Here is a 26794-nt window from a genome sequence, read left to right on the forward strand (position 1 = left end):
TATTGCTGTTGTTGTCGTGTGTGTGTGTGTGTGTGTGTGTGTGTGTTTGCACTACAGTGCTTTAAATAAGGATAAAGATGGGAAAGGCAGGGGTGTGGGATAGATTGGGAGTCTGGGATTGACATGTACACACTGCTATACTTAAAATGGATAACCAAGAAGGACCTACTACTGTACAGCACAGGAAACTCTGCCCAATATTATGTAACAACCTAAAAGGGAGAAGAATTTGAAAAAGAATAGATACATCTATATGTATAACTGAATCACTTTTCTGTACACCTGAAACTACCACAACATTGTTAGTCAACTATACTCCAATATAAAATAAAAAGTTTTAAATAAAAAGGATAAAGATATGTTGAGCAAAAGAAAAAGACACAATGTTCTTTTCAACGATTTTCAGAACAGTTCATGGTTTTTGAAGAAGAGATAAGTAGAAACAGCTGAGACCTTCTTTCCCAATAGGATTAAAAGGATAAACTGTGTAATGTCCATGAAGCATCTTGGTCTCCACGAATAAACTGGCAGATGAACCACAGGGAAGCCGGCAGCCTATTTCCCTTTCAACTTCTGTCAGCTTTCCCCAATTTCTCAGTGATTTATCCTCTTCACATCCTATAAGAAAGATTCAGGAGAAAATATTGTTTGAGGTTTGACCCAGCATCAGGCAAAATGAGATTCAGAACCTAGAGCTGTCTTACCTTCTTTGAACTCCATCAGCAATAAAAACCTTTTAACCAAAATGCTTCCTTCTCTTTTTGCCCTCTACCCCTACTGCTGCCAAAAAGATATGGGAGATCCATGGGGGATGGTGACGTTGGGGCTTGAGCCGCTCTCCCCTTGTGGTCATTTGCACATGGCTATGATGGCATTTTCCCTTCCCTGTAAGTTAGACAAATAGGATGTGAGCAGAGGGGTGGCAGAAAAAGAAATCTGAGAAGTATTTCTGTCTGTCCTGTCTTGATGATCAAAGGACAGATCTTATGATCTTCGTGACAAAAGAGAACTGTTTCGTGGGTTCTGTTGATCTTATCTGAAGTGTTACGGCTCCCAGATGATATCCATAACCGTACACATAAGTAAATATGTAAATATACACTGGAACAAAAGACCCAAGATTATATGTTCTGTGGGTTATATGCCATAATTCTACCCTATCCCCATGCCTTTATGTGATAATCTAGTTAATTTGGTCTTACACCTACATACGTTCATTCAAATTAATATATGTGAAAAATGGAAGTCACAATTAAATTATTGGTGATGTTATTTTTGCCAGCTTTATTGAAATATAATTGACCTTTAACACTGCATAAGTTTAAGGCGTACAACGTGATGATTTGTTACACATATGTGTCGTGAAGATGTTTGCTGCAGTGAGGTTAACACATCCTTCACCTTACACATAATAATTACCATTTTGTCGCTGTTGTTATGGTGAGAACATTTAAGATTGACTCTCAAAGCAGCGTTCAAGTATATAATATAGTACTGTTAACTATGATCACCATGCTGTACATTAGATCCAGAACTTATTCATCTTAATAATGAAAAGTTTTTGTGCCCTTTGATCAACATCTCCCCATTTCCCCAACCCCCAGTCCCTGGTAATCATCAATCTACTCTCTCTCTCTGACTTATTTCACTTATCATCACGCTGTCAAGGTTCATCCACGCTGTTGCAAAAGGCAGAATTTCCTTTTGTTTTATGACTGAATGATATTCCTCAGTGTGTGTGTGTGTATCACATTTTCTTTATTCATCTGCTGATAGAGACTTCGGTTGTTTCCATGTCTTGGCTATTCTGAATAATTCTGCAATGAACATGGAAGTGCAGATATCTCTTTGAGATACTGATTTCATTTCCTTTAGATTTATATCCAGAAGTGGGACCACAGCATCATATGTAGCTCTACTTTTAATTTTTGGAGGAACCTCCATACTGTTTTCCATTGTAGCTATACCAATTTACACTCCCACCAACAGTGCACAAGGGTCCCCTTTCCTCCAGTTCCTAGCCAGCATTTGTCATCTCTCGTCTTTGTGATAGCAGTCATTCTAACAGGTGTAAGGTAATATCACATCATAATTTTGATTTGCAGTTCCCTTATGGCTAGTGATGTTGGGCACTTTTTCTTGTACCTACTGTCGATTTGTATATTTTCTTTGAGAAAATGTCTATTCAGGTCCTCTGCCCATTTTTTTCTTTCTTTTTTAAATTGAAGTATAGTTGATGTACAGTATTATATAACTTGCAGGTGTACAGTATAGTGATTCACAATTTTTAAAGATTATACTCCATTTATAGTTATTAAAACGCATTGTCTACATTCCCCATGTTGTACAATATATCCTTATTGTAGTTTTTTTCTTTCCAGTTTTATTGAGATATAATTGACATATAACATTGTATTAGTTTAAGTTGTACAACATAATGATTTGATATATGTCACACTGCAAAATGATAGCACAATAAGTTTAGTTGACATCCATTAACTCACATAGTTACAATTGTTTTTCCTTGTGATGAGAACTTTTAAAATCTACTCTGTCACTGTGGTTTTGATTTGCATTTCCCTAATAATTAGTGATTTTGAGCATCTTTTCATGTGCTTATTGGCCATTTGTATGTCTTCTTTGGAGAAATGTCTATTCAAGTCTTTTCTCCATTCTTTAATTGGGTTGTCTTTTTATTATGGAGTTGTATTTTTTATATATTCTGTATACAGGCACTTTCCAAGATATATGATTTGCAAATGTTTTCTCACATGTTTGCTGTTTTTTCACTTCCTTCATGGTGCCCTTTTTTTTTTAATTTTTAAAAATTTATTAAAAAAACAAAACATAATGGTACAAAAAGGTTGAAAGTAAAAGAATGGAAAAGGATATACTGTGCAAATATAAACCAAAAGGAAATTATATAATAACAGATACAGTAGACTTAAAAGCAAAAGTTTTACTAGAAATAAACAAGGGTACTTCATATCAACAAGACCAATTTACCAGGAAGTTTTAAATTTGTAGGCACTTAACTTCAAGTTATATAGAGCAACAGAGCTACAAGGAGAAAATAGACAAATTCACTATCATAATAGGAGATTTAACATACTGATGTCATTCACTGATAGAGGATACCTCTTTCAGAATCAGTAGATCCCCCCAAAAAAATTAGTAAGAATATAAAAAACTTAAATAACGTGAGCAGCAAATTTGATTCAACAAGCAGATATATAGTCACTATACTCCAAAACTTTAAATTACAAATTATTTTCAAGCACACTTGGAACAGTTTTAAAACTGACCATATTGTGCTATAAGGCAAATTTAAACAAATTTCAAAGTATTAAAATTATACAAAGTGTGTTTCTTGACTTGTAGTTAAGCTACAAATCAGTAACAAAAAAGTAACTAGAAGTTATGAAATACACTACTTCTAAGTAACTTCCCAAAAAACAAATGACAATTGGAGTTAGAAAATAATTTGAACTGAATGACAGTAAAAATATTACATACCAAAATGTGGATATGACTAAAGCTGTGCTTACAGGAAAAAGTATAGTCTATTTTTTTCAAGGTAAAAGTAGTGGTTTTTTTAATTGCACACATGTCTATAAACCTAATAAATAGGTTTTCTCTCCTTTTTTTTATACAGCAGGTTCTTATTAGTCATCCATTTTATACACATAAGTGTATACATGTCAATCCCAATCGCCCAGTTCATCACACCACCACCACCACCACCCTGCCGCTTTCCCCCCTTGGTGTCCATATGTTTGTTCTCTACACCTGTGTCTCAATTTCTGCCCTGCAAACCGGTTCATCTGTACCATTTTTCTAGGTTCCACATATATGCATTAATATACGATATTTGTTTTTCTCTTTCTGACTTACTTCACTCTGTATGACAGTCTCTAGATCCATCCACGTCTCAACAAATGACCCAATTTCATTCCTTTTTATGGCTGAGTAATATTCCATTGTATATATGTACCACACCTTCTTTATCCATTTGTCTGTCGATGGGCATTTAGGTTGCTTCCATGACCTGGCTATTGTAAATAGTGCTGCAATAAACACTGGGGTGCGTGTGTCTTTTTGAATTGTGGTTTTCTCTGGGTATATGCCCAGTAGTGGGATTGCTGGATCATATGGTAATTCTATTTTTAGTTTTTTAAGGAACCTCCATACTGTTCTCCATAGTGGCTGTATCAGCTTACATTCCCACCAACAGTGCAAGACGGTTCCATTTTCTCCACACCCTCTCCAGCATTTGTTGTTTGTAGATGTTCTGATGAAGCCCATTCTAACTGGTGTGTAGAACAATGCAAATCATTGTAGTTTTGATTTGCATTTCTCTAATAATTAGTGATGGTGAGCATCTTTTCATGTGCTTCTTGGCCATCTGTATGCCTTCTTTGGAGAAATGTCTATTTAGGTCTTCTGCCCATTTTTGGATTGGGTTGCTTGTTTCTTAAATATTGAGCTCCATGGGCTGTTTATATATTTTAGAGATTAATCCTTTGTCCATTGATTCATTTGCAAATATTTTCTCCCATTCTGAGGGTTGTCTTTTCATCTTGTTTATGGTTTCCTTTGCTGTGCAAAAGCTTTGAAGTTTCATTAGGTCCCATTTGTTTATTTTTGTTTTTATTTCCATTACTCTAGGAGGTGGATCAAAAAAGATCTTGCTGTGATTTATGTCAAAGAGTGTTCTTCCTATGTTTTCCTCTAAGAGTTTTATAGTGTCCGATCTTACATTTAGGTCTCGAATCCATTTTGAGTTTATTTTTGTGTATGGTGTTAGGGAGTGTTCTAATTTCATTCTTTTACAGGTAGCTGTCCAGTTTTCCCAGCACCACTTATTGAAGAGCCTGTCTTTTCTCCACTGTATATCCTTGCCTCCTTTGTCATAGATTAGTTGACCATAGGTGTGTGGGTTTATCTCTGGGCTTTCTATCTTGTTCCATTGATCTATGTTTCTGTTTTTATGCCAGTACCATATTGTCTTGATTACTGCAGCTTTGTAGTATAGTCTGAAGTCAGGGAGTCTGATTCCTCCAGTTCCGTTTTTTTCCCTCAACACTGCTTTTGCTATTTGGGGTCTTTTGTGTCTCCATACAAATTTTAAGATTTTTTGTTCTAGTTCCGTAAAAAATGCCTTTGGTAATTTGATAGGGATTGCATTGAATCTGTAGATTGCTTTGGGTAGTATAGTCATTTTCACAATATTGATTCTTCCAATCCAAGAACATGGTATATCTCTCCAACTGTTGGTATCATCTTTAATTTCTTTCATCAGTGTCTTATAATTTTCTTCATATAGACCTTTTGTCTCCTTAGGTAGGTTTATTCCTAGGTATTTTATTCTTTTTGTTGCAATGGTAAATGGGAGTGTTTCCTTAATTTCTCTTTCAGATGCTTCATCATTAGTGTATAGGAGTGTAGGAGATTTCTGTGCATTAATTTTTTTATCCTACAACTTTACCAAATTCATTGATTAGCTCTAGAAGTTTTCTGGTGGCATCTTTATGATTCTCTATGTATAGTATCATGTCATCTGCAAACAGTGACAGTTTTACTTCTTCTTTTCCAGTTTGTATTCCTTTGATTTCTTTTTCTTCTCTGATTGTCGAGGCTAGGACTTCCAAAGCTATGCTGAATAATGGTGGTGAGAGTGGACATCTTTGTCTTGTTCCTGATCTTAGGGGAAATGCTTTCAGTTTCTCACCATTGAGAATGATGTCTGCTGTGGGTTTCTCATATATGGCCTTTATTATGTTGAGGTAGGTTCCCTCTATGTCCACTTTCTGGAGAGTTTTCATCACAAATGGGTGTTGAATTTTGTTAAAAACTTTTTCTGCATGTACTGAAAGGATCATATGGTTTTTATTCTTCAATTTGTTAATATGGTGGATCACATTGATTGATTTGCATATACTGAAGAATCCTTGCATCCCTGGGATAAATCCCACTTGATCATGGTATATAATCCTTTTAATGTGTTGTTGGATTCTGTTTGCTAGTATTTTGTTGAGGATTTTTGCATCTTTATTCATCAGTGATAGTGGTCTGTAATTTTCTTTTTTTTGTAGTATCTTTGTCAGGTTTTGGTATCAGGGTGATGGTGGCCTCACAGAATGAGTGTGGGAGTGTTACTTCCTCCACAATTTTTTGGAAGAGTTTGAGAAGGATGGGTGTTAGCGCTTCTCTAAATGTTTGATAGAATTCACCTGTGAAGCCATCTGGTCCTGGACTTTTGTTTGTTGGAAGATTTTTAATCACAGTTTCAATTTCACTGCTTGTGATTGGTCTGTTTATATTTTCTATTTCTTCCTGGTTCAGCCTCAGAAGGTTATGCTTTTCTAAGAATTTTTCCATTTCTTCCAGGTTTCCCATTTTATTGGCATATATTTGCTTGTAGTAACCTCTCATAATCCTTTGCATTCCTGCAGTGTCAGTTTTTACTTCTCCTTTTTCACTTCTAATTCTATTGATTTGAGTCTTCTCCCTTTTTTTCTTGATAACTCTGGCTAATTGTTTATCAAATTTATTTATCTTCTCCAAGAACCATCTTTTAGTTTTATTGATCTTTGCTGTTGTTTCCTTCATTTCTTTTTCATTTATTTCTGATCTGATCTTTATGATTTCTTTCCTCCTGCTAACTTTGGGGTTTTTTTTTATTGTTCTTCTTCTTCCTCTAGTTGCTTTAGGTGTAAGGTTAGATTGTTTATTTGAGATTTTTCTTGTTTCTTGAGGTAGGATTGTATTGCTATAAACTTCCCTCTTAGAACTGCTTTTGCTGCATCCCATAGGTTTGGTTTGTCGTGTTTTCATTGTCATTTGTTTCTAGGTATTTTTTGATTTTCTCTTTGATTTCTTCAGTGATTTCTTGGTTATTAAGTAGTGTATTGTTTACCCTCCATGTGTTTGGTTTTTTTACAGATTTTTTCCTGTAATTGATATCTAGTCTCATAGCATTGTGGTCGGAAATGATACTTGATACAGTTTCAATTTTCTTAAATTTACCAAGGCTTGGTTTGTGACCCAAGATATGATCTATCCTGGAAAATGTTCCATGAGCACTTTAGAAGAAAGTGTATTTTGTGGTTTTGGATGGAATACCCTATAAATATCAATTAAGTAATCTTATCTAATGTGTCATTTAAAGCTTGTGTTTCCTTATTTATTTTCATTTTGGATGATCTGTCCATTGGTGAAAGTGGGGTGTTAAAGTTCCCTACTATTTTTGTGTCACTGTCAATTTCCCCTTTTATGGCTGTTAGTATTTGCCTTATGTATTGAGGTGCTCCTATGTTGGGTGCATAAATATTTACAATTGTTATATCTTCTTCTCGGATCGATCCCTTGATCATTATGTTATGTCCTTCCTTGTCTCTTGTAGCATTCTTTATTTTAAAGTCTATTTTGTCTGATATGAGAATTGCTACTGCAACTTTCTTTTGATTTTCATTTGCATGGAATATATTTTTCCATCCCCTCACTTTCAGTCAGTTTGTGTCCCTAGGTGTGAAGTGAGTCTCTTGTAGGCAGCATATATACAGGTCTTGTTTTTATATCCTTTCAGCCAGTCTATGTCTTTTGGTTGGAGCAATTAATCCATTTACATTTAAGGTAATTATCTATATGTATGTTCCTATTACCATTTTCTTAATTGTTTTGGGTTTGTTATGGTAGGTTTTTTCCTTCTCTTGTGTTTCATGCCTAGAGAAGCTCCTTTAGCATTTGTTGTAAAGCTGGTTTGGTGGTTCTGAATTCTCTTAATTTTTGCTTGTCTGTAAAGGTTTTATTTTCTCCATCAAATCTGAATGAGATCCTTGCTAGGTAGAGTAATCTTGGTTGTAGGTTTTTCCCTTTCATCACTTTAAATATGTCTTGCCACTCCCTTCCGGCTTGCAGCATTTCTGCTGAAAGATCAGCTATTAACCTTATGGGGATTTCCTTGTTGTTATTTGTTGTTTTTCCCTTACTGCTTTTAATATTTTTTCTTTGTAGTTAATTTCTGATAGTTTGATTAATATGTGTCTTGGCACCTTTCTCCTTGGACTTATCCTGTATGGGACTCTCTGCACTTCCTGGACTTGATTGACTCTTTCCTTTCCCATATTAGGGAAGTTCTCAACTATAATCTCTTCAAATATTTTCTCAGTCCCTTTCTTTTTCTCTTCTGCTGGGACCCCTATAATTTGAATGTTGGTGCATTTAATGTTGTCCCAGAGGTCTCTAATCCTGTTCTCAATTCTTTTCATTCTTTTTTCTTTATTCTGCTTTGCAGTGGTTATTTCCACTATTTTATCTTCCAGGTCACTTATCCGTTCTTTTGCCTCAGTTATTCTGCTATTGATCCCTTCTAGAGAATTTTTTATTTCATTTATTGTGTTGTTCATCATTTTTTGTTTGTTCTTTAGTTCTTCTAGGTCCTTGTTAAACGTTTTTTATATTTTCTCTGTTCTATTTCCAAGATTTTGGATCATCTTTACTATCATTACTCTGAATTCTTTTTCAGGTAGACTGCCTATTTCCTCTTCATTTGTTTGGTCTGGTGGGTTTTTACCTTGCTCCTTCATCTGCTGTGTGTTTCTCTGTCTTCTCATTTTGCTTACCTTACTGTGTTTGGGGTCTCCTTTTCACAGGCTGCAGGTTTGTAGTTCCCGTTGTTTGTGGTGTCTGTCCCCAGTGGCTAAGGTTGGTTCAGGGGATTGTGTAGGCTTCCTGATGAGGGGTCTAGTTCCTGTTTTCTGATGGATGAGGCTGGATTTTTCTTTCGGGGGGCAGAACCACTTCTGGTGGTGTTTTTTGGGGTGTCTGTGACCTTATGATTTTAGGCAGCCTCTCTGCTAACGTGCGTGATCGTGTTCCTATCTTGCTAGCTGTTTGGCATGGTGTCCAGCACTGTGGCTTGCTGGTTGTTGAGTGGAGCTGGGTCTTGGCGTTGAGATGGAGATCTCTGGGAGAGCTTTCACCTTTTGATATTACGTGAAGCTGGGAGGTCTCTGGTGGACCAATGTCCTGAACTCAGTTCTCCCACCTCAGAGGCTCAGGCGTGACACCCAGCCTGAGCACCAAGACCCTATCAGCCACACAGTCAAATTTGCCTCTCTAGGTGAACTTCAGCAATTCACTTAAGCTCTCTGGGACTCCATTTCCTCACCTGTAAATATCTGAGTTACAGAAACACAACTGGAGAGTCATGGTTTACTCCCATTCCACAGTCTTTCCCATGGTTAAAATCAGCAAGGGTCTAATGAGGTCTTAGGGAAGCCTTCAGCCAAACAGAAAACCTGCTACTGTTGGAGGGTCTCCTGCAGAGGCAGGGCATGGCTGTGGCTGACCACGGAGACAATGACACAGGCAGCAGAAATTCTGGGAAGTACTCCTTGTCGTGAGCCTTCACGGAGTTCCTCTAGTGTATACTTTAAAATTTGCTAAGACAGTAGATCTTATCTTAAGTGTTCTTATCACAAAATAATAATCATCATAATAATAATAAATAAAGAGGGTGGTAGGAAACTTCTGAAGGTAATGGATCTGTTTATAGCATAGCAAGAGACTTATGATAAGGTATTGACCCACACGATTTCTTTTATGGAGGCCAAGAATTCCCACAATCAGGAAACCTAGGAAAGAGCGGTGTAGTCCAGGGCTCAAGAACCAGGGCACTTGACGGTGTAAATCCCAGTCCAAGTTCAGAAGAAAACTGCTGTTCCAGTTCAAGCAGTCAGGCAGAGGAGAAAGAATGAATTCCCCTTTCCTCTGCCTTTTGTTCTATTCAAGCCCTCAAGCTTGGATGGTGCCCACCCACACTGGGGAGGGCAACCTGCTTTACTGAACAGATGCTTATCAGATGCTTATCTCATCTGGAAGCATCCTCACACCCAGAAATAATGTTTAGCCAAATATCTGGCTCCCCATGACCCAATCAGATTAGCACATAAAATCAACCCTCCTAGGATCCCATTTTCTAAAAGATTATGTGTAGAATGAGGCCTGTCACTGAGATAAGTGAAAATTCCTGGCACAGAGCCTGCCACACATTAGGTAATTAATGAATGTTTTCATTCATTTATTAATATATGTAAGCGGAAATTCAACATAAATGCCATTTCCTCTGCTGCCTTCTCTCATCACCAGAAGATGGTCCCCTAAAACACACTAAAACTTCATTTTATTTTTATTCACTTGGTGCATCCCTTAAGCAATTGTTTATACATCAAATACTGTATCAAAGGGCATTCATTTATAGGCAAAGTTTGTTGCCACTCACCAAGTAGAAGGGTTGAGAAGCGTGAGGCAGCTCCCACCACAAATAAAATAGCACACTCACTGTCTAGTGTTTTCCCCATTTATTTATTTTTTAAGTAGAAGATTTTTCCTGACTTAAAAGAATTCCTCCAAGGGATGCAAGAACTCCTCTAAGGGAGGATTTCTTCAGCCCATTAACACAGCCTGGCATATAGTAGGAGTCACTGAAAATGTGTTGCCCTCTTAAGAAGTAGTTGTTGGCTATTTTGATGAACAGACACAGGGTGAATATCTGAATGTATCTTAGTTAAGTGCTCAATTCAGGGAATTAAAGGTATACCAATGAAAAAGTATACCAAAATGGATGTCTCCAAAAGTATATTTCCCCAATTTCACCGTTTTTCCAAGAATCAGTCCTCTACCAATAACATGGTCATACACCTACCTGTTAGCTTTCTCTGGCCTAATATTTGTTCTACAATGAAGCATACAGTATTGTGTGGCACTCAAACACCTTGCCTTGGGATACACCATTTGTTGTTTCTTAGGTGAAGTGGGCCTCTTTCCCTCCATCTCCACTACCAAGAACCCCCGTTCCGCCATCACACTGCAGTCAAAGGGATCTTCTTAAAATTCAGATAGAATCATTTCATCCCTTGCTCTTGGAGTGAAGCCCACAAGTCCCTAAATGAGCCTGCAAGGTTCTCTGTGACCTGGTTTCTCTTGAATTCACCAGCTGCCTTTCACACTAATCCTCTCACTCCTTATGCTGCAGCCACTCTGGCTTCTCAGTTCCTCAAGGCATCCTGTTTCACAGACCCTTGCATTTGCAACTCTTTCTATCTGGAATGGTGTCCCCATCCCATGATTATGACATATTTACTCTTTAAGCCTCAGTTTAAATGTTAGTTCCTTAAGGAAGGCTTTCCTGACCACACCAAACTAGGTCAGAACCCTACCATACAGGATAACAATACCCTGTGTGGTTCTTTTTTCCACTTACCAAAATCGTACAAAGAAATCAATTAGCTATGTAATGGGTCAATATCTGTCTATGCCCCAGGTTCTAATCTCCATAAAGGAGGAACCGTGTCTATCTTACTTATTACTATATTCCTGAGCCTAGTGTTATTTCTGATACATAGTTGATCATCAGTAAATATTTGCTGAATTGATGAATAAGATTGTGGAATCTCCATGGAGTTTTTTCCCAAGTAAGATTTCTAGCAGATGTGAAGGTCAGTAAAAGGTGGAGGTCAGATTCATAGTCATCTGTCTTCGGGTAAAGTAAATGTCCTACAGGAGATGGAAGTAGATAGTGGTTTTCATTACTGAAGAATAGAAAGTAACTTGAGTTAACTGAGGCAGGTGGTCCATGAACAATGCTTCAGAAATAAAACAGAGATTCTGACCTTTGGTGATCAAGATATATTTCAAAAGTTATATATCGGGCTCACTTCAGCCCTACGTCAAGATCAAACTCTTTTCAATAATTAATGCAAATCATTATACCTTTCTTTCATTCTACAGTGTCTTGGTCCTCTACGTTATCTCGGGAAATAAACTAACTTTTTCTACTTGAACATTTCCTAGTTCATATCTCCTTTTCCTCTATTTTTTCTTCCTCTCTTTAGCTACTTGTATTTTCCATGACAAATACCTAAATTATATACGATTGAATGTTGAGGAAAGTTTTCTTTGGTCAAGGCTGATTGCTACCCCACTACCCACAACCAAAGAAGGTGACTGTCCTTACTATGTAAGCAATAAGCTATTGTTTTGTAATTATTCAAGATACAAATATTAGCTTAGTGGGAAAAAATATGTAGCTGAGAAAACACTAAACAATATCCAGGACAGGTCAGAAAAATGAATGTTACATTTTATAGCATGTTATTATTTATAAAACCCTTTGCCATTCCATCTCTCTTGATCCTGGCTTTAATCATAGCAAGGCAATTTTTCCTGATGTGATAACTGAGGAAGGGAATATCTGGCTCAAAGTCATAGAGCTAATAAAGAAATCCCTGGAAACTAAATCTACATTTTTTTGCCTCAGTATGTTTTTGTAATTATGAGATCTGGTTCCTGGGTTAAGAGGACAAGTCAAAAGCCCAAAGGATGATTTGCAGGAACTTCTGAATTGATGGAGCTCAAGTCTTACTCTACTTGGGAAACCCTCATCCTGTTGAGAAGTCTCTTCAGAGCCTCCTTCACTTCCTTGTTCCTCAGGCTGTAAATCATTGGGTTCAGCATAGGGATGACCACAGTGTAAAATACTGATGCAATCTTGTCTTCCCCAAGGGATTTTCCCATGTTACCTTTCACGTATATGAATATCAGTGTCCCAAAGAAAAGAGCCACTGCAGTTATGTGAGAAGCACAGGTAGAGAAAGGCTTGGCTTTGCCACCAGCTGAACAAATCTTCAGAATAGCCCGAATGATGAACAGGTAGGATATAAAAATCACTGAAACGCTGGTTGTAATGACCAAGAAAGCTAAGAGGTAGATCACCCGTTCTCGTGGTCTGGTCTCACTACAGGCAAGCTTCAGCAGAGGTGGGAGGTCACAAAAGAAGAAATCCATATGGTTGGACTTACAGAAGGAGATGGAGAAGGTACACCCAGTGGGGATCACAGAATTGACCCATGGCACCGTCATATGCCGTAGCCACCAGCCGCAGGCGGGTCTGAGGTGGCATGGCAGTGGCATAGAGGAGAGGGTTACACACGGCCACACAGAGGTCATAGGTCATCACGGCCGAAAGGAAACATTCAGTACTAGCACAGAGTGTGAAAAAGAAGAACTGGGTGGTACAGCGCTCAAAGGTGATGACCATCTTATCAGCACCCAAGGTCTCCAGCAACTGAGGGACAATAACAGAAGAGTAGCAAATGTCCAGGAAGGAAAGATGGCTGAGGAAGAAGTACATGGACGTCTGGAGGCGACGGTCACTCTGAATCAGCACTATCATCCCCAGGTTACCTCCTATGGTGATGAGATAAAGGACCAGAAACACAAAGAAGAGACCCGTCTGCAGCTCTGCCCACAGCTGGAGCCCCATCAAATGAATTCTGTCACCACAGTGCCATTTTCTGCCATGAATCCTAAATTGCCCACTGAAATAAAAAAATCAAATCCCATTGAAGATAAAATAAGGTGAGCATGGCTTGATTTGATCATTTTCAGTAATGATAATAATCTTTGAGATTTGTAACTCATTTTACATTTTTTACAAACTTTATTGCATTTGATCTTTCAGAGATCCTTGGAAGCACATATTGTTAATCCCACTTTTGAGAGAAGAATATGAGGGTCAAAGAGGTAAAGTGACTAGTGCATGATTTCATAGTAAAGAGGCAAAGCCAGAGCTAGAACTCAGATCCTTAGACATTTTCTAGCTTCTTACAGGTGGCAAATTGGAAACCTTCATCAGTCTCCCTGAAAAGCCAGAAAATACCACTTTGTTGGAGAAAACCTAATGGTATAGAACTAAGGACATGGGCTTTGATATCAGACCAAGGTTCCCATCCCTTGAGACCTTGGGCAAGTTAATTCAACTTTCTGAACCTCAGTCTCCTTGTTGGCTTAATGAGAATGTCAATGCCAATGTCACAATATTACTGTGAAGGACATCACTTATATACTGTACCTAACACTTGGTCCAATTCACACACTTAGAATTATTTTTTTCTAAATTCTGCAATAATGTAACATGCTTCTAGGTTCATGCATACTCTGGAATCTTCTTATCTCCAAGTCCACAGCCCCCTGGAGTCCCAATATCAATTCTTTCTTTGTGGTTGTTTTGATGTGCACGTGAACCCAATGGGCTTGGATACAAGACAGAGCTGTGAAGAGCAAGCACTGTTGGAACTTCTACAGCCTGTTGCCTGCCAAGTGTCTTCTTCCTCTCTCTTTCTGCCAAGCAACATGGCCTGGTTTCCAGGTTCACTTATTCCAAAGGAACAGTCCCATTATTTTAAAATGCCAGATCATTATCAGTCAGTAAGAGTCATGAATCAAGCCATTCCAGAATTAGCCGACAAAGCTCCTTAAGAGACAAAGCCATCACATCGAGTTTAGAATTCTAATAGAGATGAAGCTCTTGCCAGACATTTAGACAGTCTTGTCTCAGTACCTTTGGATGTTGATCAGTTGGGGTAATGGAAATACCGAATGTGGACTTCAAAGGTGATTCTTTTTGTCCTCCTTCCATCCTTGAAACAAAAACTGAATTTGAGAAAGATTTCATAGGATTTTAGGTAAATAAGAAAATGAAATTTTCACCAATGTTTGGCAAAACCTGATCTAATGATGAAATAAACATCAACATCTGGTGTTACCCCTCCCCCACTGAGTTCCTGATAATGTAAATATTTAGGAGGTTTTTTTTTACCTTAGGGCTCAGTATAATACTGACTTTCAACCAAAACAATAACTCGCGGTGTTCTTGGAATTCACACAAATCATCTTGACCAAAGGGGGAGAAAAAGAGACAGAGAGTATGTTCATTTAATTATTCAATAAGAATCTGCTGAGAACTTACAATGCATTAGGCACTCTTCTGGTTGCTTGGAACAAAACACAAACAATGATCTTTCCCTTGCGGTGTGGTCATTCTAGCAGAAGGCATATACAAAATATGTTTTTTTTTTTTAAAAAAAAAGAAGTATATTTTTTACCATGATAGAAGATAAGTGCTATGAAACACACACACACACACACACACACACACACACACACACACAGAGCTTTGGGAGATCCAAAGTATGGAGGGGGTATTAAATAGGATCTTCAGGGAAGGTTCATTGAAAAGGTGATATTTCATCAGATATGATAGGGATCGGGTAACTATTCATGCTTATTTGCACACATCATTCATCCACAAACAATAGAAAATGAAGACACCAGCAATGGATCACTCACTTCCATTACACAACCTACAGAGTTCTTCCGGTCCTTGTGAAACACTCTCAAGGCAACTTTGTTCAGAAACGTCAACCTCCTAATACAGAGAGAAGTCCCTAGGGCATTAGAGGCTCAGTAATCAGCCTACCATCACTCAATGTAAAGGGAAGACTGGAATCCCAACAATATAGCACAGTGGCTAAGAAAATGGGCCCTGAAGACAGACAGAGCTTGTTCCAAACTCAGTCATTTCTGTTTGTATGACCTTGGGCAAGGTACTTGACCTCTAGCATCTTAGACTAAATACCCATGCAACAGCAATAACAGTACTGCTGTGTTATGGGAGGTAAAGAGATAACTCATGGAAATACAAGCTGTGCTTAGTACAGGATAAATACTCAATACACGTAACTGTTACAAAAATGAGTTTTCAGCCACTAGTTTGTTCTGACATTCAGAAATTTAATTGATGCTCCTTTTGTTACCGAGTTCAATGAGGCTCAAATGGTTAAACCAACTGTCCCAAGACCACACCAGGACTTCGGCTCTAAATGCATTGTGCTTCCATGAACCGACATATGGCTCATGACTCTGACCCAGGAAGTGAGACACTAGTCGAGTTCCAGGCAACCCCAGCTAGAGACGCACAAGTCGGGAGACCCACCTCAACCTACCACTCCCCTAAGAGACACTTTTAGATCTCCTCTGAGAGAGTGGGACTAGTCTCCTTCGGAGCAGAGTGTCATGGTGGGGGAGGGGCCGCTGATTATGATGAGCCAGGGAGAATATATGGTAGGAAGGCTGGAAGCAGCACCTGGAGGCCTGAAGTTACATCTGCTGTCTGCCACTGATGTACTATGTAAACTCAAGCAACTATCTTCCCATCTCCGGGTCCGTGTCCTCACGTGAGAAGGCTGCACTCGCTAACCTCAAACACTGCATCTTGCTCTACAACTTGGTGGTTCTCTTCTCTTCTTAAAAGTCCCGTGAGAGAGGGAAAGGGCATGTATTAATAACAATAATGAAGAATGGCACTAAAACAGCACTCCCTTTGGGTGAGATACTGTTCTAGGTGTTTTACATAAACGGCCTCATTGACTTTTCACAATCCCCCAATGCCAGATATTGTTATTATCCTTATTTATAGACTGGAAAATAGAGGCTTGCAGAGGTTAAGTAATTTGGTTAATCAAATTACTTAATTTGTAATTTGGTGCTAGGTAAACCACCAGGCTGGGATTTGAACCAAGGTCTGTTGGACTCCAAGGCCATGCTCCCAACAGCTATCGCACTGCTCACGAGTATGGTAATAATGAGTTAATTTCTAGTGAGTACCAGAAATTTTTCAAGGCTTCAGATACATTACTCTCTGTGTTTTGGCAAAGAGGAGAGTAAACATAAGTTAAATATAGATTTTGGAAAATGACCCCAGTTCTGAAAACCCTGCACATGTTCTCCTTTTTGCAGCGTCACCTTTATTGGTCTTGTCTCACCTGCAGGGATGGGAGGGTAGAAGAGGTGCACAGGGCTACCATCAGAATCAAACTCTAATCAAGAGTGTACATGAAGTGGATAGACCTAGAGTCTGTCCTACAGAGTGAAGTAAGTCAGAAAGAGAAAGACAAATACCGTATGCTAACACATATATATGGAATTTAAGGGGAAAAAAATGTCATGAAGAACCTAGGGGTAAGACAGGAATAAAGACACAGACCTACTAGAGAATGGACTTGAGGATATGGGGAGGGGGAAGGGTAAGCTGGGACAAAGCGAGAGAGAGGCATGGACATATATACACTACCAAACGTAAGGTAGATAGCTAGTGGGAAGCAGCCGCATAGCACAGGGAGATCAGCTCCGTGCTTTGTGACCGCCTGGAGGGGTGGGATAGGGAGGGTGGGAGGGAGGGAGACGCAAGCGGGAAGAGATATGGGAACATATGTATAGGTATAATTGATTCACTTTGTTATAAAGCAGAAACTAACACACCATTGTAAAGCAGTTATCCTCCAATAAAGATGTAAAAAAAAAGAGTGTGCAGCCACCAAGGAACCATCACCTCCAGCACAGGTTTGAGTGTCAAGACAAAAGTCACGTGAAACAACCTTGTTCCTGGTTCCTCATCATTTCCCACCTGTACTTTCCCTTTGTCCAAGTCTCACTCCTCAGTTTTTACTTATTTTATCTTGCTGCATGTCATGCATTTTTATAAGCCACTTTAAGTCTCTTTTGGAAAGAGATATCGATGAATAAATCAGGACAAAATAAAATCACCTGTTTGCCCAAAGCCAGGATCATCTGAATGACCAGCCGTATCCGCATCAGACCAATCACGGTGCTGCCAGAGGACTTTGCCAAATGGGTTCAGGAAAGACAGCGCACGAACAGTGGGTCAGCCTAAATCAGACCCATCTGTGGATGGTGAAGGAAGGCAGATGCTCAAGGGAGAAAGTGGAAAGCTCGGGGGGATCTCAAGGTCTTTGCTACTGTAGCCAGTTCCTGAAATCTTCATAAACCCAAATTCTAAGTTAGGGACGTGGGACTGCATTTTGAGGCACAGTGAGAAGCGTGCAGGGTCTCCTAACCCATAACGCACACTAATGTGATCCTTTTTAGCAGGAGGTACCTCCATTTTTCAATAGGCAAAGGAAAATGTTAAAGAAAATCAAGGCTGCCAAGTGTTTGCTGCTCTTCAGAGGAGCTGGAAAATTCGTTCTCTCCAAGAAGAGTTCCAACTTGCCTTGTGATACCTTGTCTAAACTCCTGAACTGGTCCAAAAGAATTGATAATTCTAGATAGAGCAGCCAATCAGCTTCCTAATAATTATGATTAAAGAAAACCAACAGTGGCTACACAAAATCTCTAGGCAGGGAGAAGAACCATGGATCGGTGTAGCCTCGGAGAAAAATATTCAGTCCCAGGCAATTTAGATAAGCTAAGTTGCTGGGGAAATAGGAATGGAACACTGAAGCAGCAGTTGCCTGTTTTTGAAGCCCACAAAATAGTTGAAATTGCTGGGTTTTAAGGATGCACAGGAATAAAGGGAATCCTTAATGGCATCATTAATGCCACAGTACTGATCAATATCAGCATTTCGCATTCTCAGTGTTCTGTTATCCAATTGTTATGTTTTTTAAAATAAATTTATTTATTTTTATTTTTGGCTGCGTTGGGTCTTTGTTGCTGCGCGCGGGCTTTCTCTAGTTGCGGCGAGCAGGGGCTCCTCTTTGTTGCGGTGCACGGGTTTCTCACTGCGGTGGCTTCTCTTGTTGTGGAGCACAGGCTCTAGGGCATGCGGGCTTCAGTAGTTGTGGCACGCGGGCTCAGTAGTTGTGGTGCATGGGCTTAGTTGCTCCATGGCATGTGGGATCTTCCAGGACCAGGGATGGGGCCCATGTCCCCTGCATTGGCAGGCGGATTCTTAACCACTGTGCCACCAGGGAAGACCTGTTATCTAATTGTTGATTGGGCACAGAAATATTTCACTTCCAGACACTTCCTGGTGAACCACTAACTCTAGGTTATCTTTCCCCCACATTAGTCATGTCTGCTCAAGACCCACAGCTTCATTTTTATATCAGTCAATAGTAAACACACCTAGACATCTAATTCACACATTCCAAAGCTGAAGGAGAAAGATCATGAGACTGTTTGCTCTTTGGGATTTTATTAACCTCCCCAAAACCACCACTAAATTTCAGAAAACTAAGGAGGGTTTCAGAAGAGAAGAAGTCCAGCAGATGCCCCACCTGTATCTCAGAGCAGAGAAAACACTGGACTAGGGGCCAAGAGGCTAAGTATGGATTAATCGAGAAAATCTATGGGAAGATGATTCTCAAAGTAATAAGTTTGCACTTGGAAGGGATGGTTATAAGGGCCCAGACACCAGCTTTATAATAGCACGTACTGTGGAAAATACAGAGCCATGGATCTGAAAAGTATTTATATAGCTCAGCAAAACTAATCCACTTAGATCCTCCAAGTCAGGGTTAAAGATATTTTAAAATAGTAAGATATAAAAGTTTGTATGATGTGCCTGAAATTGTGTAGCCTTTGTTCTCAGCTGGAAATATGCAACAAAGATTTCTAAAGGATCTGCCTTTATATTCTGTGCCCAGCAGTACACTGTCCACCGGGGATGCAGTGATGTATACATAGAGCTAAACAGACATTAGATGACAATGATCCTCCCTGTGCCACTAGAACAGAGCTGGCATCATCTGCTTGTGGTAACTTGAAGAGGTAAAAGGAATAAAGGAACAGGTACAAGATGCTTTGCCACTCCAAGTGTCAGGGTGGACTTGGGTCCTAAGGACGCTTAAGTGGTGAAAAAAAAAAAAAAAAGTAGTTTCTTCCACCAACATGCTGTGTTCAGGTAAAAAGTAGCTCAATCTAGAGATAAAAATAGACTATTCGAGAGCTCCCCTTTTTCCCAGAAACTTATTTGGCGGAAAACTTTAATAGGTCATTTACTAGCTGAATTTAAACTTAGAAATACATAGGAAAGTATTCTCCAGCAAGCCCCATTGAAAATAGCAGAAAGGCAGAACCAGCGTGGTGTCATGGAACCAGAATATTTTGGAGTTCTATCACAGTGAGGTCAAGTTCCAGCCAGCCATGTAAATTATCTGAACTTCAGCTGTTTCACCTCTAAGATGGACATGAATACTACCCAAGTCACAGGAGCGCTGCGAGGACGAAATGAGAAGGCCTGTGTTCTCAACAAACATTGGTTCTGTTGCATACAATGGAAGGTGTGAACTCCCCTCCTCCGAATTACACAGGACTTTCATGATCCCTCACTTTAAAACATTGTACTCCTATTATCCCATCTGACTCTCACATAACCCATTTTAAGGTGAGGAAAGTGGGGACTCAGAGAGGTCAACAGATTTGTCCGAAGGTCACATAGCTAGGAAGAAAAGCAGCCACAACTGAGATCCAGAGCCCTTTCCACCGCACCGCCCAATCCCTCAGCTTGGGGGTTATAGTGATACAGATGCCCCGCCTGAAGACGGGAGGTGGAGGCGTGGGGAGATCTGAAAAGTCGAAATCTCGAGATCATCCTCACTTTGTGATCCTACAAGAAACTTCCAGAATGGCATATAAATTCTGTCCAAACACTGACCTCAAATCTCTTACCCTTCTCCTTCACCAATGCCTGCTCACTCTGCCTCATCTGCTCACTGGACAGAGTGTGCGGTAGAATCCTGCAACTTAAAGGTGTTTCTAAAGGTCACGGTTCTGCCCTTTTGCCTTCGGGCAGATGAAGTAGAGACGAGGAAAAGAGGCCCCAAGATGAGGAGGGTCTTGGCCAGAAGCAAACAGCAATGCAAAATGTTGGGAGTGACAGATCTCCTGCAGCCTGACAAGACACTCTTTCTACTGCTTAAGCTGCTTCACCTTTTCGGAGTCTTAGCACAGCTTTTCTGTTGCCCAGAAGTACTCAAGCCCTCTGCCTCTCAGAGAGTGGTGACAACAGGTGAACTGTGCCCGCCCCCTTAAAGGGATTGGGAGGGGAGAGGAGTTCTGGTGATGGGGATACCTGGACAGAACCAGCCTTACAAAGAGTGAGCAGCAGCGTGAGGTCTCTTTAGCTCTGGATGGGGTTTTTGTTTTGTTTTTTTGTTTTTTTCTTGCGGTACGCGGGCCTCTCACTGTCGCGGCCTCCCGTTGCGGAGCACAGGCTCCAGACGCGCAGGCTCAGCGGCCACGGCTCACGGGCCCAGCCGCTCCGCAGCATGTGGGACCTTCCCGGATCGGGGCACGAACCCGTGTCCCCTGCATCGGCAGGCGGACTCTCAACCACTGCGCCACCAGGGAAGCCCTGGATGGGGTTTTTACACCTCCTAACATCCTTAGAGCTTCTCCCAAAGTCAGTGCCCAGCTGACCAGTCCTAAAAGAAAGACCTCAGTTCTCTATGCTTTCGTGGGGCTTAGTGAGCACTCATAGAAAGTAGTTTCACGATCTCTCAACTGCAGGAATCTGAGATTTACCTCCCACCCACAGCAGAAATCCTGTCTAGGGCATCTCTGATGGCTGGCCTTTGAGCTAATGGTGACCCTTTCTGACCAATCTTTATGGAGCTGGAACAATTCCAATGATGGGGAAATTATTCTCCCACAAAGGAGCTCATTCTGTTTTAGAGCCTACCTGTAGTTTCCAGCTCTCTCTGTCATGTCAATACCATCACATTCCAAATACCTGCCAGAATTTTACAGATTTCTTAGAGATTCAACAAGAGTTGCTTCTTGCTCTTTCCCTTTTCTCAGTGTAAGCCCTTCCTTGAAATAGCCCCCATAGTGTTCCATATAGTCTCACCTACCTTGTCTCTTCTGATCCTAAAAACAATCACCTGAAGCAGATATGAGATGCATTATCAGTCCCATGGTATAAATGAGGAAACTGAGACCCAAAGATGCTAAGTGTCTTGCATCACTGCAAGAGGAAGCAAAACTAATAACTCCCAGTACATTGCGCTCCCTCACAAACCACACTAGCTTTGACCCTACTCTCTAAAGAAAAAGAAGAGATAAACCCTTTTTAGATGAGAGGAAACCAACATTCAGCTTGTCAAGTACTTTTTGAATCTGGACTGTGGTTCATTTTCTGTCTGATCTAACTTGGCCACACTTACCTTCAGCAGAGCCAAGAGGTCCCTCCCTGGATGACTAGGCTGGATGGGAGCACATGTGATGTCCAAATGGTGCTTTTGGGCATAAGAGGAATAAACATCTTCAGCACCTGCAGCTCATAAGCTCCAACCTCCACAGAAGCACCCATTCATAGGTGCCTGGGTCTCTGTCCTATTCTGGGTGCTCCGTGAAGGCAATTAGAAAACCGGGGCAGGGGGATTAGCCACTGATTGGGGTGCTCTAATCAGGCCCTAAGCTTCTAATTAGTCTTCTCTGAGTCCCAGAAGAGAGAAACCTTCAGAAAAGGGCCCCTGCAAAGTTAGCTTTCTCGGTTTCTTCCCACTCAAACTTTGTCCTGTCTGGCAGCTCCAACCATAATGTAATCTCATTTGGGGGATGGGAGTAGATATTTCTATGTTCTTCTCTCTGAAAAGTTGTCAACCACCCAAGGAGATCCCTCCTGAACAATAGCATTTATGGGGCACAAGTGAAATTAGTGATTATGTGAAGTCTCAGCAGCCTGCTTACTCATTTACTCAACTAATATTAATAATCTGCATATAAAGTACTTAGGGAGTACCTAGCATACCATATTACTTTTATCCAAGTTTAACCCATTGACCCCTCACAACAATCCTATGAGGTAGATACTATTATTATTCTATTCTACCAGTGAGGAAACTGAGGCTCAGAGAGGTGAAATAACCACCCATGGTCACACAGGTAGTAAGGGGAAAAGCTGAGTTTGGAACCAGGGAAGCCGGGCATGACATCTCCAGACACCTTGCTCTTAACCACTATCCTGTACTTCTTGATGTCAGTTAGCTGGTTATAAATACCGCTATTTAGGGTAGAAAATTTGGACAGTGTCCAAAAACCATAAATGAAGACATTTAAACCACTATAATCACACCACTCCAATAAGTGCTGTTAACAGCTGGAGGGAAACGCACTAGACCGTGGTTATCTGGCACATAGACTCTGGCAGTAGACTGTGTGGGTTCGAACCTCCTTCTCCACCTTCGGAATTTAAGTAAGTTACATCACTTCTCTAAACCCACCTCCTGAGATGGACATGGAGGTTAAAGAAGATAGGTATGAAACACACAGAACAGGGTCTGGTACTATTAATATCCTTCCTATAGACATTTATGTACATTTTTAAAAATCAGGATTGAAGTTCATACACTATTTTTATACTGTTCCACTGGGGTGAGTTAACAAGAGAAATGTAGCTATTGTAAGTTACTCAAGTGGGAGGAAACTATAGTCCACTGGAAAGCCCTGGAAAACGGTGAGACCTCTTGCGGGACAGCTCGTGGTGTTGGGGCCATCAAACACTATACACCCTAAAAGTCTAGGTGACCACAAGAAAAGAAAAACTAACTCCCAAACTCGTCACAAAGTTGGTGAGATTGCCCTCATCTGTTATACCACCTGCACTTGAACAATCACAAGGGTAGTCATGATAACCCGAATGCAAAAGCCATCCCCCAGTTTTCTGGAATATAAGAATCCTCAAAACTCTTTGGTAAAGGAAAGACCCTATAGGGAAAATATATATTTTTTTAATTTTATATATATATATATATATATATTTCTGAGATTTAATATCCTTCTAATCTTGATAGAAAGGTAATTGAAAGAGATTTACACAATTTTGAAAACATTCATAAGGATTTGTGGTATTTCTCATTGTTACACACAGGACACACCCTTATAACTCTAAGCCTATACCAATCTATGAGATATGAGACCTCCCTTCCATTCACTCAGTCCCTTCATTAGACCTTTAGTTTTCCCTTTCATTGTTTTATTGATCACTGCTCATGTAGAGAAAGGCTATCTGTTTTTTTAACTTTTTAAATTATTTTTTATTGAAGTATAGTTGATTTACAATGATTCAGGTATACAACAAAATAATGTAGTTATACATATATGTACCTTTTTTTTCAGATTCTTCTTCATTATAGGTTTTTACAAGATATTGTATATAGTTACCTGTGCTATACAGTAGGTCCTTGTTGTTTATCTATTTTATACAGAGTAGTGTGTATCTGTTAATCCTGAATTCCCAATTTACCCCTCCCCACTCCTTTCCCCTTTGGTAACCATAAGTTTGTTTTCTATGTCTGTGAGTCCATTTCTGTTTTGTAAATAAATTCATTTGTGTCACTTTTTTAGATTCCATGTATAAGTGATATCATATGATATTTGTCGAGATAGCTATTTATGTAGGTCCTTTTACCTTGAACACTTGCTGAACTCTAATAATTGTGAATTCATTAGTCTGGACTTTCAATATAAATAAAATTTTCTGTGCATACTTTTAAAAAAAGATATATGGGATTCCTTATCCTCACATGTGATGGAGAAAATGCATATTGCAAACACTGTTGTCCACTTAGCATTTTATCCTGAGCATTCTCCACCTCGGTGGTCACATGAGGTCACATTTACATTCGTACTCCACCTCATCTCAATGTTTCCTAGAACCCCTGCCCATTCCATAGAGTTGCCCTAGCGTTGAGTCCCCATTTTGCCCTTCTAGCCTGCTCCAGGGTTAATGAGGCAGCCCCAGAGTACACGGGCTTCTGCCCCAAAGTGCTAAGCTCTCAAATCACTCCCCGCCTCTGCCACCATCCACCAGCACAGTGGATGGAAACGAGCTCTTCATCTGCTACTTTGTCCATCTGACAGTAACACCCACCACAAATGATGTGGCCCTGCCTGCCGGGAAGACGTGACCTTCACTCCATTACGGTGGGTTCCTCACAGGTTCACCCCAACCCAGGCCAACTGAGATATTTTATATCCCTGAGCCTCTGTGGAGATCTAAGTTTGAATGCCTTATCTCAGGGGAAATTCCTCAGCATCCTGTGTAGATCAGTGGTCCTTGTCAACTCCACCCACACAACATCCAAGAACGAAGAGCAAGTGTGTGCACTGGGAGATGCTTACATTTGAACCCCAGCTCCTCACATCCAAAATATCCTATTACACCTAAATAATTTGGGTCCATTTGATATTTTCCATTTTTTATTATGAAATAACAGTAGCATGATCATACATTTCTATAGATAGTAATGATTATTTCCTTGGGATAAATTTTTAGAAGCAGAACTGTGGGGGGAAGGGCATTCTCATTTTTAAGGGTCTTCATACATGCTTCTGATGTTAAACATTTTTCCTGTGTTATTTAGCCACTTTATTTCTTTTTTGTAAATTTAGCATTCATATTCTTTGCCTTGTTTTTCTAATGAGGTGTTTGACTTTTCTGAGTGAACTATAGAAACATTAAGGATATCTCCTTTCATTTCTTTAAGAAATATTTATTGTGTTCCTATTATATGCCGGGAACTGGGCACTAAAGATATGATAATGAACCAAACAGATGAAATATCTGCCCTCCTGGAGTTTACATTCTAATAGGTAGAGACAGAGAAAATAGTGTTATAAAGAAATAGAGTAGGGTGATGTGATAGTAAACGTCTGGTGTGGTGACAGAGAAAGGGGTCTCCTGGAAGTCAGAAAAGGCCTCTCTGATGTGGCGTTTACACTGAGATCTGCATGAAAAAAAGACACAAGAGCATCTTCTTATGTGAAAAACATTCCAGACAGCAGGAACCACAAGTGCAAAGGCCCTGAGGCAGGAATAAGCTGGGCTCTCAAGGAACAGTTAGAAAGGCAGCAGAAGGGCTCCTATTGTCAGCTAAGGCTGGGGGAGGCTGGAGGTGTCCTGGCTGCCAAGCGGACAGACCCTCTGGCCTTGCAAGATGATACCATGCAAGCGGTAGCCATTAAACTTTGACCCCTGCCAAAGCCCACCTCTCCCATCAAGTGCAATTTGAGTACGCCCTCCAGGCGGGAAGTGAGCTGGAAGAAAATCCCTGGGCACCCAGGGTCATCCCCTGTGGGGGTTTTTCCCAAGACTTCCACTTCTGGAGCAGCTAGATCCCACATGCTCCTTCTTGTACATGGCACTCACACCACTGGACATCAAAAATGAAAAGTTTTGTGGGCTGCTCAGATACCAAAGAATATCCTTGGATAACCTTTATAATTTTATTTAAGGTTAATTCGAGTATGCAGAAAACACCCACCCATCCCACTCCTATGCTCTTTGGACATGTCAGGAAAAAGAATAAAAGGTCTGAAGACAGACTAATCCCAGACAATTCTGATCCCTGTGCTGTTACTATCTTTTTGCCCCTCCAGTTCCATCCATCCTCAGCATTCTCTATCTTTCCTTATCCTGATCTGTCCAGGCAAGGCTGACTTTTCCCCACTAAAAAAACAAGGAAAAAGCAAGGCAATAGGAGATGAAGAATGGAGGTATGTATGGGGCAGATCACACACGGTCTCATAAGCTAGAATAAGAAATAAAACTTTTTTCCTAAGTGCAATGGGAAGCCAATGAAGGGTTTTTAAAAGGGAAGTTATAGAACCTGATGTCATGTTTAAACAAGTTCTCCAGATTCTGTGAAGAATATGGATTATAAGGAGGCAAGAACATGTGATATGTATATAATGGAATATTATTCAGCCATGAGAAGGAAGGAAGAAAATTCTGCCATTTGCAACAACTTGGATGGACCTTAAGGGCATTATGCTAAGTTAAATAAGTCAGAGAAAGACACATACTGTATGATATCACTTATATGTGGGATCTACAAAATCCTTATCCTCTATTCTCTTCCACTGGCCTCTGTGACTATTTTTATGCCGGTACCATACTGTTTTGCTATGAGTGTTGGCTGCTAATGACTGATAACTACTGCCTTCTATGGGGTATTGCCCTCAGCCAGGAGATCCACTTGCCCCAGAAATGCCTAGGGGGGTCCCATCCCCACCTCTTGGGAGCAGCCCTCAGTCAGTAGATAATCGATACGGCCTGCAAAAGGCCAAATCCCTTGCCTAGAGGCAGAACTGAGCCCACAGTATAACTCATTCTCCAGAGGTCCCCTAAGGGTCAGGCCAAAGC

General features: G+C 40.2%; 1 pseudogene; it reads right to left on the reverse strand.

Annotated features, from left to right (window-relative positions):
- Positions 1-5293: 5293 nt before the first annotated feature.
- On the reverse strand, positions 5294-13365 carry LOC115849832 (olfactory receptor 9I1-like; annotated as a pseudogene).
- Between the last annotated feature and the right edge of the window lie 13429 nt (positions 13366-26794).

This window comes from Globicephala melas, chromosome 8 (assembly GCF_963455315.2).
Source record: "Globicephala melas chromosome 8, mGloMel1.2, whole genome shotgun sequence".
NCBI classification, from domain to species: Eukaryota; Metazoa; Chordata; class Mammalia; order Artiodactyla; family Delphinidae; genus Globicephala; species Globicephala melas.